General features: G+C 46.0%; 8 non-coding genes across 8 annotated transcripts; all 8 read left to right on the plus strand.

The window, feature by feature from the left end:
• The first annotated feature begins 29 nt into the window (after nucleotides 1–29).
• LOC130320113 (U2 spliceosomal RNA) lies at nucleotides 30–220 on the plus strand. The gene has a single exon (XR_008866077.1). It is a non-coding gene; the product is annotated as a U2 spliceosomal RNA (small nuclear RNA).
• Nucleotides 221–2316: 2096 nt separating this feature from the next.
• LOC130320115 (U2 spliceosomal RNA) lies at nucleotides 2317–2507 on the plus strand. Its single transcript, XR_008866079.1, has one exon. It is a non-coding gene; the product is annotated as a U2 spliceosomal RNA (small nuclear RNA).
• A 2085-nt stretch (nucleotides 2508–4592) lies between these two features.
• On the plus strand, nucleotides 4593–4783 carry LOC130320116 (U2 spliceosomal RNA). Its single transcript, XR_008866080.1, has one exon. It is a non-coding gene; the product is annotated as a U2 spliceosomal RNA (small nuclear RNA).
• A 2096-nt stretch (nucleotides 4784–6879) lies between these two features.
• Nucleotides 6880–7070, plus strand: LOC130320118 (U2 spliceosomal RNA). The gene has a single exon (XR_008866081.1). It is a non-coding gene; the product is annotated as a U2 spliceosomal RNA (small nuclear RNA).
• A 2084-nt stretch (nucleotides 7071–9154) lies between these two features.
• Nucleotides 9155–9345, plus strand: LOC130320119 (U2 spliceosomal RNA). Its single transcript, XR_008866082.1, has one exon. It is a non-coding gene; the product is annotated as a U2 spliceosomal RNA (small nuclear RNA).
• A 2087-nt stretch (nucleotides 9346–11432) lies between these two features.
• LOC130320120 (U2 spliceosomal RNA) lies at nucleotides 11433–11623 on the plus strand. Its single transcript, XR_008866083.1, has one exon. It is a non-coding gene; the product is annotated as a U2 spliceosomal RNA (small nuclear RNA).
• A 2084-nt stretch (nucleotides 11624–13707) lies between these two features.
• On the plus strand, nucleotides 13708–13898 carry LOC130320121 (U2 spliceosomal RNA). The gene has a single exon (XR_008866084.1). It is a non-coding gene; the product is annotated as a U2 spliceosomal RNA (small nuclear RNA).
• Nucleotides 13899–15977: 2079 nt separating this feature from the next.
• On the plus strand, nucleotides 15978–16168 carry LOC130320122 (U2 spliceosomal RNA). Its single transcript, XR_008866085.1, has one exon. It is a non-coding gene; the product is annotated as a U2 spliceosomal RNA (small nuclear RNA).
• Nucleotides 16169–17082: the final 914 nt, after the last annotated feature.

Raw genomic sequence — 17082 nt, forward strand, 5'->3', positions numbered from 1 at the left:
ACCTTGTTGGGCCCGCCCCTTTCACGGTTATCGCTTCTCGGCCTTTTGGCTAAGATCAAGTGTAGTATCTGTTCTTATCAGTTTAATATCTGATACGTCCCCTATCTGGGGACCATATATTAAATGGATTTTTGAGAACGGGGGCCGATTTCGAAGCTTGCTTCCGTCGCCCTATGCATTGACCCGATATGGCAGTATCTTCGGGTACAGTGCACCACCCCCTTACAGGGTTAAAAAGAAAGATTCCTACTTTCATTGCTACCTGCTTGCTGGCTAGCCAGCTAGCCAGCCCTGTGGGCCTTGCTGCTGCTGCAGCCAAAAAACAAAAGGTGGTGCTGCTGCTGCTTCTGCTGCTTCTGCTTCTGCTTGTGTCTGGCCGCTGTTGGAGCGTCCAGGCACAGGACTTCTGCTGCTGCTGACTAAATGGCCTCCTTAATTGGATCATTTGAGTAGCCAGCACACCTGTGCAGGTAGGGCATGACATGATAGGCAGCTGCCTTGATAGCGGGTGGGTGCTGAATGTTCCTAATTGACAAAATAAGATTAATGCTTATGAAGAAATATAAAATCTCATCCCTTCCCCAATATCGCGCCACACCCCTACCCCTTAATTCCCTGGTTGAACTTGATGGACATATGTCTTTTTTCGACCGTACTAACTATGTAACTATGTAACATAACATGGGGGGGGGGGGTGGTCTCCTGGCTGTTCACACAGGTGTGTCATTGCTGTACATTGACCATGCATTGCTTCTGTGGTATTGCAAAGGCAAAGACAAATGCTTCCAGCCATCCATTGCACTAATGGATTGGTCATCAGCTGGCTGTCTATGTCCCGCATCAATATAGACCAAAGTACAGAGGGTTAGGCTATGCTATTGTGCACCTACCTGATGCATCAGAAGGTGCGAGGCCCTTGCTAAATTCTGTGCACAGACTTTGAGATCTATACTTTAGACTGTATCTAAACCTGCTCCAACATGGACTGACATTCTGGCCTACTTTCAGCCGATGCGACTTGTCTGTCGCTGAACAGTCGCTTTTTATGTATTCAGCACCTATGTATAATGTTGTAAAAATGCTCTAGAAGCTAAAGTCGCAGAAATGTCACACATATTTGGCCTGCAACTTTCTGTGCGACAAATTCAGACAGGAAAAATCAGTATAAATCCTTAGAAAATTATCCCCCAGTGTCTCCATCTGCTGGCGGTATTGAATAAGCATTGCTGCACTGATGGGGTATGCATTAGACGAAAAAAAAGAAGAAAAAGAAGAATAATACGCCCAGAAAAGAGGCGAAAAGGAGAAAAACGTAAAAAAACGTGAAAAAAAAGTAAGAGGAAGAGAAGGGAAAAAAAGGTGGAAATGGGTTTAAAAGTGATTTCGGCGGAGAAATATATATATATATATATATATATATACATATATATATATATATATATACGCGCACACACACACATATATATAAACGTATTCTCCGTTGAGATATTGCAGCCGCTGCTGTGTCCAGGCCCAGGAGCCTTAGCACTGTGCTGTGATGTCACTCAATACCACTGACATCACTAGGTGTAAACAACATCTCTCCTTTGCTGTGTATGTGACTATGGAGCTGTTTGGTGATGTCGTCTATTATGGCCTTCATAGAAGCAACAGGAGATTGTTGCATCCATCTAGAACCCTCAGAACTACAGTGCTATGATGTCACTCACTTCCACAGGCCTTGCAGAGTGTAAACAACAACAACCCAGCTTTGTTGTGTATGTAACCATAGGGATTTGTGATGTCACCTAGAACCTTCACAGCAGCGACAGCTTTATGAGGAGCATCAGCACTGCTCTGCCTGAGCAGAACCATCACCGCCATAGGTTGTCAAATAACCCGGGTTTAACCCACACAGGTAAGTCCAATGGGGTGCAGGCATGTCCTCTATGCTTACAGCTTCCCGTGGGTGTTGGTTTGATACCGTTTGGGGACAGCCAAGGAGGCATCTGCAGGCAACAAAGGTAGGTGTGTGCTTGTGTGTGTGTTTCCTATGCAGATCCTAAGCCCAGTGTCACATGCAAGTAGGAGGAGTAAGAAGGGTTCCTGGCAAATCCGGGTTATGGATTGCATTTAAAAAGGCCCCGTGGGAGTGCAATGGGCCCCTGTCTTGCTGCTTAGCAATAATGGTATGGGTTTAGGTTCTGCTGTGTGTACTGGTGGTTGACTGCCCCCCAGCCCAGAGTGTGCATGGAAAATTGTCTGGCAGCCTCCCTGACAGCAAGCAGTGATAGTGCCCATGAAGGGCACCTTGTTGGGCCCGCCCCTTTCACGGTTATCGCTTCTCGGCCTTTTGGCTAAGATCAAGTGTAGTATCTGTTCTTATCAGTTTAATATCTGATACGTCCCCTATCTGGGGACCATATATTAAATGGATTTTTGAGAACGGGGGCCGATTTCGAAGCTTGCTTCCGTCGCCCTATGCATTGACCCGATATGGCAGTATCTTCGGGTACAGTGCACCACCCCCTTACAGGGTTAAAAAGAAAGATTCCTACTTTCATTGCTACCTGCTTGCTGGCTAGCCAGCTAGCCAGCCCTGTGGGCCTTGCTGCTGCTGCAGCCAAGAAACAAAAGGTGGTGCTTCTGCTGCTTCTGCTTCTGCTTGTGTCTGGCTGCTGTTGGAGCGTCCAGGCACAGGACTTCTGCTGCTGCTGACTAAATGGCCTCCTTAATTGGATCATTTGAGTAGCCAGCACACCTCTGCAGGTAGGGCATGACATGATAGGCAGCTGCCTTGATAGCGGGTGGGTGCTGAATGTTCCTAATTGACAAAATAAGATTAATGCTTATGAAGAAATATAAAATCTCATCCCTTCCCCAATATCGCGCCACACCCCTACCCCTTAATTCCCTGGTTGAACTTGATGGACATATGTCTTTTTTCGACCGTACTAACTATATAACTATGTAACATAACATGGGGGGGGGGGGTCTCCTGGCTGTTCACACAGGTGTGTCATTGCTGTACATTGACCATGCATTGCTTCTGTGGTATTGCAAAGGCAAAGACAAATGCTTCCAGCCATCCATTGCACTAATGGATTGGTCATCAGCTGGCTGTCTATGTCCCGCATCAATATAGACCAAAGTACAGAGGGTTAGGCTATGCTATTGTGCACCTACCTGATGCATCAGAAGGTGCGAGGCCCTTGCTAAATTCTGTGCACAGACTTTGAGATCTATACTTTAGACTGTATCTAAACCTGCTCCAACATGGACTGACATTCTGGCCTACTTTCAGCCGATGCGACTTGTCTGTCGCTGAACAGTCGCTTTTTATGTATTCAGCACCTATGTATAATGTTGTAAAAATGCTCTAGAAGCTAAAGTCGCAGAAATGTCACACATATTTGGCCTGCAACTTTCTGTGCGACAAATTCAGACAGGAAAAATCAGTATAAATCCTTAGAAAATTATCCCCCAGTGTCTCCATCTGCTGGCGGTATTGAATAAGCATTGCTGCACTGATGGGGTATGCATTAGACGAAAAAAAAGAAGAAAAAGAAGAATAATACGCCCAGAAAAGAGGCGAAAAGGAGAAAAACGTAAAAAAACGTGAAAAAAAAGTAAGAGGAAGAGAAGGGAAAAAAAGGTGGAAATGGGTTTAAAAGTGATTTCGGCGGAGAATATATATATATATATATATATATATATATATATATATATATATATATATACGCGCACACACACACATATATATAAACGTATTCTCCGTTGAGATATTGCAGCCGCTGCTGTGTCCAGGCCCAGGAGCCTTAGCACTGTGCTGTGATGTCACTCAATACCACTGACATCACTAGGTGTAAACAACATCTCTCCTTTGCTGTGTATGTGACTATGGAGCTGTTTGGTGATGTCGTCTATTATGGCCTTCATAGAAGCAACAGGAGATTGTTGCATCCATCTAGAACCCTCAGAACTACAGTGCTATGATGTCACTCACTTCCACAGGCCTTGCAGAGTGTAAACAACAACAACCCAGCTTTGTTGTGTATGTAACCATAGGGATTTGTGATGTCACCTAGAACCTTCACAGCAGCGACAGCTTTATGAGGAGCATCAGCACTGCTCTGCCTGAGCAGAACCATCACCGCCATAGGTTGTCAAATAACCCGGGTTTAACCCACACAGGTAAGTCCAATGGGGTGCAGGCATGTCCTCTATGCTTACAGCTTCCCGTGGGTGTTGGTTTGATACCGTTTGGGGACAGCCAAGGAGGCATCTGCAGGCAACAAAGGTAGGTGTGTGCTTGTGTGTGTGTTTCCTATGCAGATCCTAAGCCCAGTGTCACATGCAAGTAGGAGGAGTAAGAAGGGTTCCTGGCAAATCCGGGTTATGGATTGCATTTAAAAAGGCCCCGTGGGAGTGCAATGGGCCCCTGTCTTGCTGCTTAGCAATAATGGTATGGGTTTAGGTTCTGCTGTGTGTACTGGTGGTTGACTGCCCCCCAGCCCAGAGTGTGCATGGAAAATTGTCTGGCAGCCTCCCTGACAGCAAGCAGTGATAGTGCCCATGAAGGGCACCTTGTTGGGCCCGCCCCTTTCACGGTTATCGCTTCTCGGCCTTTTGGCTAAGATCAAGTGTAGTATCTGTTCTTATCAGTTTAATATCTGATACGTCCCCTATCTGGGGACCATATATTAAATGGATTTTTGAGAACGGGGGCCGATTTCGAAGCTTGCTTCCGTCGCCCTATGCATTGACCCGATATGGCAGTATCTTCGGGTACAGTGCACCACCCCCTTACAGGGTTAAAAAGAAAGATTCCTACTTTCATTGCTACCTGCTTGCTGGCTAGCCAGCTAGCCAGCCCTGTGGGCCTTGCTGCTGCTGCAGCCAAAAAACAAAAGGTGGTGCTGCTGCTGCTTCTGCTGCTTCTGCTTCTGCTTGTGTCTGGCCGCTGTTGGAGCGTCCAGGCACAGGACTTCTGCTGCTGCTGACTAAATGGCCTCCTTAATTGGATCATTTGAGTAGCCAGCACACCTGTGCAGGTAGGGCATGACATGATAGGCAGCTGCCTTGATAGCGGGTGGGTGCTGAATGTTCCTAATTGACAAAATAAGATTAATGCTTATGAAGAAATATAAAATCTCATCCCTTCCCCAATATCGCGCCACACCCCTACCCCTTAATTCCCTGGTTGAACTTGATGGACATATGTCTTTTTTCGACCGTACTAACTATGTAACTATGTAACATAACATGGGGGGGGGGGGTGGTCTCCTGGCTGTTCACACAGGTGTGTCATTGCTGTACATTGACCATGCATTGCTTCTGTGGTATTGCAAAGGCAAAGACAAATGCTTCCAGCCATCCATTGCACTAATGGATTGGTCATCAGCTGGCTGTCTATGTCCCGCATCAATATAGACCAAAGTACAGAGGGTTAGGCTATGCTATTGTGCACCTACCTGATGCATCAGAAGGTGCGAGGCCCTTGCTAAATTCTGTGCACAGACTTTGAGATCTATACTTTAGACTGTATCTAAACCTGCTCCAACATGGACTGACATTCTGGCCTACTTTCAGCCGATGCGACTTGTCTGTCGCTGAACAGTCGCTTTTTATGTATTCAGCACCTATGTATAATGTTGTAAAAATGCTCTAGAAGCTAAAGTCGCAGAAATGTCACACATATTTGGCCTGCAACTTTCTGTGCGACAAATTCAGACAGGAAAAATCAGTATAAATCCTTAGAAAATTATCCCCCAGTGTCTCCATCTGCTGGCGGTATTGAATAAGCATTGCTGCACTGATGGGGTATGCATTAGACGAAAAAAAAGAAGAAAAAGAAGAATAATACGCCCAGAAAAGAGGCGAAAAGGAGAAAAACGTAAAAAAACGTGAAAAAAAAGTAAGAGGAAGAGAAGGGAAAAAAAGGTGGAAATGGGTTTAAAAGTGATTTCGGCGGAGAAATATATATATATATATATATATATATACATATATATATATATATATATACGCGCACACACACACATATATATAAACGTATTCTCCGTTGAGATATTGCAGCCGCTGCTGTGTCCAGGCCCAGGAGCCTTAGCACTGTGCTGTGATGTCACTCAATACCACTGACATCACTAGGTGTAAACAACATCTCTCCTTTGCTGTGTATGTGACTATGGAGCTGTTTGGTGATGTCGTCTATTATGGCCTTCATAGAAGCAACAGGAGATTGTTGCATCCATCTAGAACCCTCAGAACTACAGTGCTATGATGTCACTCACTTCCACAGGCCTTGCAGAGTGTAAACAACAACAACCCAGCTTTGTTGTGTATGTAACCATAGGGATTTGTGATGTCACCTAGAACCTTCACAGCAGCGACAGCTTTATGAGGAGCATCAGCACTGCTCTGCCTGAGCAGAACCATCACCGCCATAGGTTGTCAAATAACCCGGGTTTAACCCACACAGGTAAGTCCAATGGGGTGCAGGCATGTCCTCTATGCTTACAGCTTCCCGTGGGTGTTGGTTTGATACCGTTTGGGGACAGCCAAGGAGGCATCTGCAGGCAACAAAGGTAGGTGTGTGCTTGTGTGTGTGTTTCCTATGCAGATCCTAAGCCCAGTGTCACATGCAAGTAGGAGGAGTAAGAAGGGTTCCTGGCAAATCCGGGTTATGGATTGCATTTAAAAAGGCCCCGTGGGAGTGCAATGGGCCCCTGTCTTGCTGCTTAGCAATAATGGTATGGGTTTAGGTTCTGCTGTGTGTACTGGTGGTTGACTGCCCCCCAGCCCAGAGTGTGCATGGAAAATTGTCTGGCAGCCTCCCTGACAGCAAGCAGTGATAGTGCCCATGAAGGGCACCTTGTTGGGCCCGCCCCTTTCACGGTTATCGCTTCTCGGCCTTTTGGCTAAGATCAAGTGTAGTATCTGTTCTTATCAGTTTAATATCTGATACGTCCCCTATCTGGGGACCATATATTAAATGGATTTTTGAGAACGGGGGCCGATTTCGAAGCTTGCTTCCGTCGCCCTATGCATTGACCCGATATGGCAGTATCTTCGGGTACAGTGCACCACCCCCTTACAGGGTTAAAAAGAAAGATTCCTACTTTCATTGCTACCTGCTTGCTGGCTAGCCAGCTAGCCAGCCCTGTGGGCCTTGCTGCTGCTGCAGCCAAGAAACAAAAGGTGGTGCTTCTGCTGCTTCTGCTTCTGCTTGTGTCTGGCTGCTGTTGGAGCGTCCAGGCACAGGACTTCTGCTGCTGCTGACTAAATGGCCTCCTTAATTGGATCATTTGAGTAGCCAGCACACCTCTGCAGGTAGGGCATGACATGATAGGCAGCTGCCTTGATAGCGGGTGGGTGCTGAATGTTCCTAATTGACAAAATAAGATTAATGCTTATGAAGAAATATAAAATCTCATCCCTTCCCCAATATCGCGCCACACCCCTACCCCTTAATTCCCTGGTTGAACTTGATGGACATATGTCTTTTTTCGACCGTACTAACTATATAACTATGTAACATAACATGGGGGGGGGGGGTCTCCTGGCTGTTCACACAGGTGTGTCATTGCTGTACATTGACCATGCATTGCTTCTGTGGTATTGCAAAGGCAAAGACAAATGCTTCCAGCCATCCATTGCACTAATGGATTGGTCATCAGCTGGCTGTCTATGTCCCGCATCAATATAGACCAAAGTACAGAGGGTTAGGCTATGCTATTGTGCACCTACCTGATGCATCAGAAGGTGCGAGGCCCTTGCTAAATTCTGTGCACAGACTTTGAGATCTATACTTTAGACTGTATCTAAACCTGCTCCAACATGGACTGACATTCTGGCCTACTTTCAGCCGATGCGACTTGTCTGTCGCTGAACAGTCGCTTTTTATGTATTCAGCACCTATGTATAATGTTGTAAAAATGCTCTAGAAGCTAAAGTCGCAGAAATGTCACACATATTTGGCCTGCAACTTTCTGTGCGACAAATTCAGACAGGAAAAATCAGTATAAATCCTTAGAAAATTATCCCCCAGTGTCTCCATCTGCTGGCGGTATTGAATAAGCATTGCTGCACTGATGGGGTATGCATTAGACGAAAAAAAAGAAGAAAAAGAAGAATAATACGCCCAGAAAAGAGGCGAAAAGGAGAAAAACGTAAAAAAACGTGAAAAAAAAGTAAGAGGAAGAGAAGGGAAAAAAAGGTGGAAATGGGTTTAAAAGTGATTTCGGCGGAGAAATATATATATATATATATATATATATATATATATATATATATATATATACGCGCACACACACACATATATATAAACGTATTCTCCGTTGAGATATTGCAGCCGCTGCTGTGTCCAGGCCCAGGAGCCTTAGCACTGTGCTGTGATGTCACTCAATACCACTGACATCACTAGGTGTAAACAACATCTCTCCTTTGCTGTGTATGTGACTATGGAGCTGTTTGGTGATGTCGTCTATTATGGCCTTCATAGAAGCAACAGGAGATTGTTGCATCCATCTAGAACCCTCAGAACTACAGTGCTATGATGTCACTCACTTCCACAGGCCTTGCAGAGTGTAAACAACAACAACCCAGCTTTGTTGTGTATGTAACCATAGGGATTTGTGATGTCACCTAGAACCTTCACAGCAGCGACAGCTTTATGAGGAGCATCAGCACTGCTCTGCCTGAGCAGAACCATCACCGCCATAGGTTGTCAAATAACCCGGGTTTAACCCACACAGGTAAGTCCAATGGGGTGCAGGCATGTCCTCTATGCTTACAGCTTCCCGTGGGTGTTGGTTTGATACCGTTTGGGGACAGCCAAGGAGGCATCTGCAGGCAACAAAGGTAGGTGTGTGCTTGTGTGTGTGTTTCCTATGCAGATCCTAAGCCCAGTGTCACATGCAAGTAGGAGGAGTAAGAAGGGTTCCTGGCAAATCCGGGTTATGGATTGCATTTAAAAAGGCCCCGTGGGAGTGCAATGGGCCCCTGTCTTGCTGCTTAGCAATAATGGTATGGGTTTAGGTTCTGCTGTGTGTACTGGTGGTTGACTGCCCCCCAGCCCAGAGTGTGCATGGAAAATTGTCTGGCAGCCTCCCTGACAGCAAGCAGTGATAGTGCCCATGAAGGGCACCTTGTTGGGCCCGCCCCTTTCACGGTTATCGCTTCTCGGCCTTTTGGCTAAGATCAAGTGTAGTATCTGTTCTTATCAGTTTAATATCTGATACGTCCCCTATCTGGGGACCATATATTAAATGGATTTTTGAGAACGGGGGCCGATTTCGAAGCTTGCTTCCGTCGCCCTATGCATTGACCCGATATGGCAGTATCTTCGGGTACAGTGCACCACCCCCTTACAGGGTTAAAAAGAAAGATTCCTACTTTCATTGCTACCTGCTTGCTGGCTAGCCAGCTAGCCAGCCCTGTGGGCCTTGCTGCTGCTGCAGCCAAAAAACAAAAGGTGGTGCTGCTGCTGCTTCTGCTGCTTCTGCTTCTGCTTGTGTCTGGCCGCTGTTGGAGCGTCCAGGCACAGGACTTCTGCTGCTGCTGACTAAATGGCCTCCTTAATTGGATCATTTGAGTAGCCAGCACACCTGTGCAGGTAGGGCATGACATGATAGGCAGCTGCCTTGATAGCGGGTGGGTGCTGAATGTTCCTAATTGACAAAATAAGATTAATGCTTATGAAGAAATATAAAATCTCATCCCTTCCCCAATATCGCGCCACACCCCTACCCCTTAATTCCCTGGTTGAACTTGATGGACATATGTCTTTTTTCGACCGTACTAACTATGTAACTATGTAACATAACATGGGGGGGGGGGGGGTCTCCTGGCTGTTCACACAGGTGTGTCATTGCTGTACATTGACCATGCATTGCTTCTGTGGTATTGCAAAGGCAAAGACAAATGCTTCCAGCCATCCATTGCACTAATGGATTGGTCATCAGCTGGCTGTCTATGTCCCGCATCAATATAGACCAAAGTACAGAGGGTTAGGCTATGCTATTGTGCACCTACCTGATGCATCAGAAGGTGCGAGGCCCTTGCTAAATTCTGTGCACAGACTTTGAGATCTATACTTTAGACTGTATCTAAACCTGCTCCAACATGGACTGACATTCTGGCCTACTTTCAGCCGATGCGACTTGTCTGTCGCTGAACAGTCGCTTTTTATGTATTCAGCACCTATGTATAATGTAAAAATGCTCTAGAAGCTAAAGTCGCAGAAATGTCACACATATTTGGCCTGCAACTTTCTGTGCGACAAATTCAGACAGGAAAAATCAGTATAAATCCTTAGAAAATTATCCCCCAGTGTCTCCATCTGCTGGCGGTATTGAATAAGCATTGCTGCACTGATGGGGTATGCATTAGACGAAAAAAAAGAAGAAAAAGAAGAATAATACGCCCAGAAAAGAGGCGAAAAGGAGAAAAACGTAAAAAAAACGTGAAAAAAAAGTAAGAGGAAGAGAAGGGAAAAAAAGGTGGAAATGGGTTTAAAAGTGATTTCGGCGGAGAAATATATATATATATATATATATATATATATATATATATATATACGCGCACACACACACATATATATAAACGTATTCTCCGTTGAGATATTGCAGCCGCTGCTGTGTCCAGGCCCAGGAGCCTTAGCACTGTGCTGTGATGTCACTCAATACCACTGACATCACTAGGTGTAAACAACATCTCTCCTTTGCTGTGTATGTGACTATGGAGCTGTTTGGTGATGTCGTCTATTATGGCCTTCATAGAAGCAACAGGAGATTGTTGCATCCATCTAGAACCCTCAGAACTACAGTGCTATGATGTCACTCACTTCCACAGGCCTTGCAGAGTGTAAACAACAACAACCCAGCTTTGTTGTGTATGTAACCATAGGGATTTGTGATGTCACCTAGAACCTTCACAGCAGCGACAGCTTTATGAGGAGCATCAGCACTGCTCTGCCTGAGCAGAACCATCACCGCCATAGGTTGTCAAATAACCCGGGTTTAACCCACACAGGTAAGTCCAATGGGGTGCAGGCATGTCCTCTATGCTTACAGCTTCCCGTGGGTGTTGGTTTGATACCGTTTGGGGACAGCCAAGGAGGCATCTGCAGGCAACAAAGGTAGGTGTGTGCTTGTGTGTGTGTTTCCTATGCAGATCCTAAGCCCAGTGTCACATGCAAGTAGGAGGAGTAAGAAGGGTTCCTGGCAAATCCGGGTTATGGATTGCATTTAAAAAGGCCCCGTGGGAGTGCAATGGGCCCCTGTCTTGCTGCTTAGCAATAATGGTATGGGTTTAGGTTCTGCTGTGTGTACTGGTGGTTGACTGCCCCCCAGCCCAGAGTGTGCATGGAAAATTGTCTGGCAGCCTCCCTGACAGCAAGCAGTGATAGTGCCCATGAAGGGCACCTTGTTGGGCCCGCCCCTTTCACGGTTATCGCTTCTCGGCCTTTTGGCTAAGATCAAGTGTAGTATCTGTTCTTATCAGTTTAATATCTGATACGTCCCCTATCTGGGGACCATATATTAAATGGATTTTTGAGAACGGGGGCCGATTTCGAAGCTTGCTTCCGTCGCCCTATGCATTGACCCGATATGGCAGTATCTTCGGGTACAGTGCACCACCCCCTTACAGGGTTAAAAAGAAAGATTCCTACTTTCATTGCTACCTGCTTGCTGGCTAGCCAGCTAGCCAGCCCTGTGGGCCTTGCTGCTGCTGCAGCCAAAAAACAAAAGGTGGTGCTGCTGCTGCTTCTGCTGCTTCTGCTTCTGCTTGTGTCTGGCCGCTGTTGGAGCGTCCAGGCACAGGACTTCTGCTGCTGCTGACTAAATGGCCTCCTTAATTGGATCATTTGAGTAGCCAGCACACCTGTGCAGGTAGGGCATGACATGATAGGCAGCTGCCTTGATAGCGGGTGGGTGCTGAATGTTCCTAATTGACAAAATAAGATTAATGCTTATGAAGAAATATAAAATCTCATCCCTTCCCCAATATCGCGCCACACCCCTACCCCTTAATTCCCTGGTTGAACTTGATGGACATATGTCTTTTTTCGACCGTACTAACTATGTAACTATGTAACATAACATGGGGGGGGGTCTCCTGGCTGTTCACACAGGTGTGTCATTGCTGTACATTGACCATGCATTGCTTCTGTGGTATTGCAAAGGCAAAGACAAATGCTTCCAGCCATCCATTGCACTAATGGATTGGTCATCAGCTGGCTGTCTATGTCCCGCATCAATATAGACCAAAGTACAGAGGGTTAGGCTATGCTATTGTGCACCTACCTGATGCATCAGAAGGTGCGAGGCCCTTGCTAAATTCTGTGCACAGACTTTGAGATCTATACTTTAGACTGTATCTAAACCTGCTCCAACATGGACTGACATTCTGGCCTACTTTCAGCCGATGCGACTTGTCTGTCGCTGAACAGTCGCTTTTTATGTATTCAGCACCTATGTATAATGTTGTAAAAATGCTCTAGAAGCTAAAGTCGCAGAAATGTCACACATATTTGGCCTGCAACTTTCTGTGCGACAAATTCAGACAGGAAAAATCAGTATAAATCCTTAGAAAATTATCCCCCAGTGTCTCCATCTGCTGGCGGTATTGAATAAGCATTGCTGCACTGATGGGGTATGCATTAGACGAAAAAAAAGAAGAAAAAGAAGAATAATACGCCCAGAAAAGAGGCGAAAAGGAGAAAAACGTAAAAAAACGTGAAAAAAAAGTAAGAGGAAGAGAAGGGAAAAAAAGGTGGAAATGGGTTTAAAAGTGATTTCGGCGGAGAAATATATATATATATATATATATATATATATATATATATATATACGCGCACACACACACATATATATAAACGTATTCTCCGTTGAGATATTGCAGCCGCTGCTGTGTCCAGGCCCAGGAGCCTTAGCACTGTGCTGTGATGTCACTCAATACCACTGACATCACTAGGTGTAAACAACATCTCTCCTTTGCTGTGTATGTGACTATGGAGCTGTTTGGTGATGTCGTCTATTATGGCCTTCATAGAAGCAACAGGAGATTGTTGCATCCATCTAGAACCCTCAGAACTACAGTGCTATGATGTCACTCACTTCCACAGGCCTTGCAGAGTGTAAACAACAACAACCCAGCTTTGTTGTGTATGTAACCATAGGGATTTGTGATGTCACCTAGAACCTTCACAGCAGCGACAGCTTTATGAGGAGCATCAGCACTGCTCTGCCTGAGCAGAACCATCACCGCCATAGGTTGTCAAATAACCCGGGTTTAACCCACACAGGTAAGTCCAATGGGGTGCAGGCATGTCCTCTATGCTTACAGCTTCCCGTGGGTGTTGGTTTGATACCGTTTGGGGACAGCCAAGGAGGCATCTGCAGGCAACAAAGGTAGGTGTGTGCTTGTGTGTGTGTTTCCTATGCAGATCCTAAGCCCAGTGTCACATGCAAGTAGGAGGAGTAAGAAGGGTTCCTGGCAAATCCGGGTTATGGATTGCATTTAAAAAGGCCCCGTGGGAGTGCAATGGGCCCCTGTCTTGCTGCTTAGCAATAATGGTATGGGTTTAGGTTCTGCTGTGTGTACTGGTGGTTGACTGCCCCCCAGCCCAGAGTGTGCATGGAAAATTGTCTGGCAGCCTCCCTGACAGCAAGCAGTGATAGTGCCCATGAAGGGCACCTTGTTGGGCCCGCCCCTTTCACGGTTATCGCTTCTCGGCCTTTTGGCTAAGATCAAGTGTAGTATCTGTTCTTATCAGTTTAATATCTGATACGTCCCCTATCTGGGGACCATATATTAAATGGATTTTTGAGAACGGGGGCCGATTTCGAAGCTTGCTTCCGTCGCCCTATGCATTGACCCGATATGGCAGTATCTTCGGGTACAGTGCACCACCCCCTTACAGGGTTAAAAAGAAAGATTCCTACTTTCATTGATACCTGCTTGCTGGCTAGCCAGCTAGCCAGCCCTGTGGGCCTTGCTGCTGCTGCAGCCAAGAAACAAAAGGTGGTGCTTCTGCTGCTTCTGCTTCTGCTTGTGTCTGGCTGCTGTTGGAGCGTCCAGGCACAGGACTTCTGCTGCTGCTGACTAAATGGCCTCCTTAATTGGATCATTTGAGTAGCCAGCACACCTGTGCAGGTAGGGCATTACATGATAGGCAGCTGCCTTGATAGCGGGTGGGTGCTGAATGTTCCTAATTGACAAAATAAGATTAATGCTTATGAAGAAATATAAAATCTCATCCCTTCCCCAATATCGCGCCACACCCCTACCCCTTAATTCCCTGGTTGAACTTGATGGACATATGTCTTTTTTCGACCGTACTAACTATATAACTATGTAACATAACATGGGGGGGGGGGGGTCTCCTGGCTGTTCACACAGGTGTGTCATTGCTGTACATTGACCATGCATTGCTTCTGTGGTATTGCAAAGGCAAAGACAAATGCTTCCAGCCATCCATTGCACTAATGGATTGGTCATCAGCTGGCTGTCTATGTCCCGCATCAATATAGACCAAAGTACAGAGGGTTAGGCTATGCTATTGTGCACCTACCTGATGCATCAGAAGGTGCGAGGCCCTTGCTAAATTCTGTGCACAGACTTTGAGATCTATACTTTAGACTGTATCTAAACCTGCTCCAACATGGACTGACATTCTGGCCTACTTTCAGCCGATGCGACTTGTCTGTCGCTGAACAGTCGCTTTTTATGTATTCAGCACCTATGTATAATGTTGTAAAAATGCTCTAGAAGCTAAAGTCGCAGAAATGTCACACATATTTGGCCTGCAACTTTCTGTGCGACAAATTCAGACAGGAAAAATCAGTATAAATCCTTAGAAAATTATCCCCCAGTGTCTCCATCTGCTGGCGGTATTGAATAAGCATTGCTGCACTGATGGGGTATGCATTAGACGAAAAAAAAGAAGAAAAAGAAGAATAATACGCCCAGAAAAGAGGCGAAAAGGAGAAAAACGTAAAAAAACGTGAAAAAAAAGTAAGAGGAAGAGAAGGGAAAAAAAGGTGGAAATGGGTTTAAAAGTGATTTCGGCGGAGAAATATATATATATATATATATATATATATATATATATATATATACGCGCACACACACACATATATATAAACGTATTCTCCGTTGAGATATTGCAGCCGCTGCTGTGTCCAGGCCCAGGAGCCTTAGCACTGTGCTGTGATGTCACTCAATACCACTGACATCACTAGGTGTAAACAACATCTCTCCTTTGCTGTGTATGTGACTATGGAGCTGTTTGGTGATGTCGTCTATTATGGCCTTCATAGAAGCAACAGGAGATTGTTGCATCCATCTAGAACCCTCAGAACTACAGTGCTATGATGTCACTCACTTCCACAGGCCTTGCAGAGTGTAAACAACAACAACCCAGCTTTGTTGTGTATGTAACCATAGGGATTTGTGATGTCACCTAGAACCTTCACAGCAGCGACAGCTTTATGAGGAGCATCAGCACTGCTCTGCCTGAGCAGAACCATCACCGCCATAGGTTGTCAAATAACCCGGGTTTAACCCACACAGGTAAGTCCAATGGGGTGCAGGCATGTCCTCTATGCTTACAGCTTCCCGTGGGTGTTGGTTTGATACCGTTTGGGGACAGCCAAGGAGGCATCTGCAGGCAACAAAGGTAGGTGTGTGCTTGTGTGTGTGTTTCCTATGCAGATCCTAAGCCCAGTGTCACATGCAAGTAGGAGGAGTAAGAAGGGTTCCTGGCAAATCCGGGTTATGGATTGCATTTAAAAAGGCCCCGTGGGAGTGCAATGGGCCCCTGTCTTGCTGCTTAGCAATAATGGTATGGGTTTAGGTTCTGCTGTGTGTACTGGTGGTTGACTGCCCCCCAGCCCAGAGTGTGCATGGAAAATTGTCTGGCAGCCTCCCTGACAGCAAGCAGTGATAGTGCCCATGAAGGGCACCTTGTTGGGCCCGCCCCTTTCACGGTTATCGCTTCTCGGCCTTTTGGCTAAGATCAAGTGTAGTATCTGTTCTTATCAGTTTAATATCTGATACGTCCCCTATCTGGGGACCATATATTAAATGGATTTTTGAGAACGGGGGCCGATTTCGAAGCTTGCTTCCGTCGCCCTATGCATTGACCCGATATGGCAGTATCTTCGGGTACAGTGCACCACCCCCTTACAGGGTTAAAAAGAAAGATTCCTACTTTCATTGATACCTGCTTGCTGGCTAGCCAGCTAGCCAGCCCTGTGGGCCTTGCTGCTGCTGCAGCCAAGAAACAAAAGGTGGTGCTTCTGCTGCTTCTGCTTCTGCTTGTGTCTGGCTGCTGTTGGAGCGTCCAGGCACAGGACTTCTGCTGCTGCTGACTAAATGGCCTCCTTAATTGGATCATTTGAGTAGCCAGCACACCTGTGCAGGTAGGGCATTACATGATAGGCAGCTGCCTTGATAGCGGGTGGGTGCTGAATGTTCCTAATTGACAAAATAAGATTAATGCTTATGAAGAAATATAAAATCTCATCCCTTCCCCAATATCGCGCCACACCCCTACCCCTTAATTCCCTGGTTGAACTTGATGGACATATGTCTTTTTTCGACCGTACTAACTATATAACTATGTAACATAACATGGGGGGGGGGGGGGGTCTCCTGGCTGTTCACACAGGTGTGTCATTGCTGTACATTGACCATGCATTGCTTCTGTGGTATTGCAAAGGCAAAGACAAATGCTTCCAGCCATCCATTGCACTAATGGATTGGTCATCAGCTGGCTGTCTATGTCCCGCATCAATATAGACCAAAGTACAGAGGGTTAGGCTATGCTATTGTGCACCTACCTGATGCATCAGAAGGTGCGAGGCCCTTGCTAAATTCTGTGCACAGACTTTGAGATCTATACTTTAGACTGTATCTAAACCTGCTCCAACATGGACTGACATTCTGGCCTACTTTCAGCCGATGCGACTTGTCTGTCGCTGAACAGTCGCTTTTTATGTATTCAGCACCTATGTATAATGTTGTAAAAATGCTCTAGAAGCTAAAGTCGCAGAAATGTCACACATATTTGGCCTGCAACTTTCTGTGCGACAA

Source organism: Hyla sarda, unplaced genomic scaffold (assembly GCF_029499605.1).
Source record: "Hyla sarda isolate aHylSar1 unplaced genomic scaffold, aHylSar1.hap1 scaffold_219, whole genome shotgun sequence".
NCBI classification, from domain to species: domain Eukaryota; kingdom Metazoa; phylum Chordata; class Amphibia; order Anura; family Hylidae; genus Hyla; species Hyla sarda.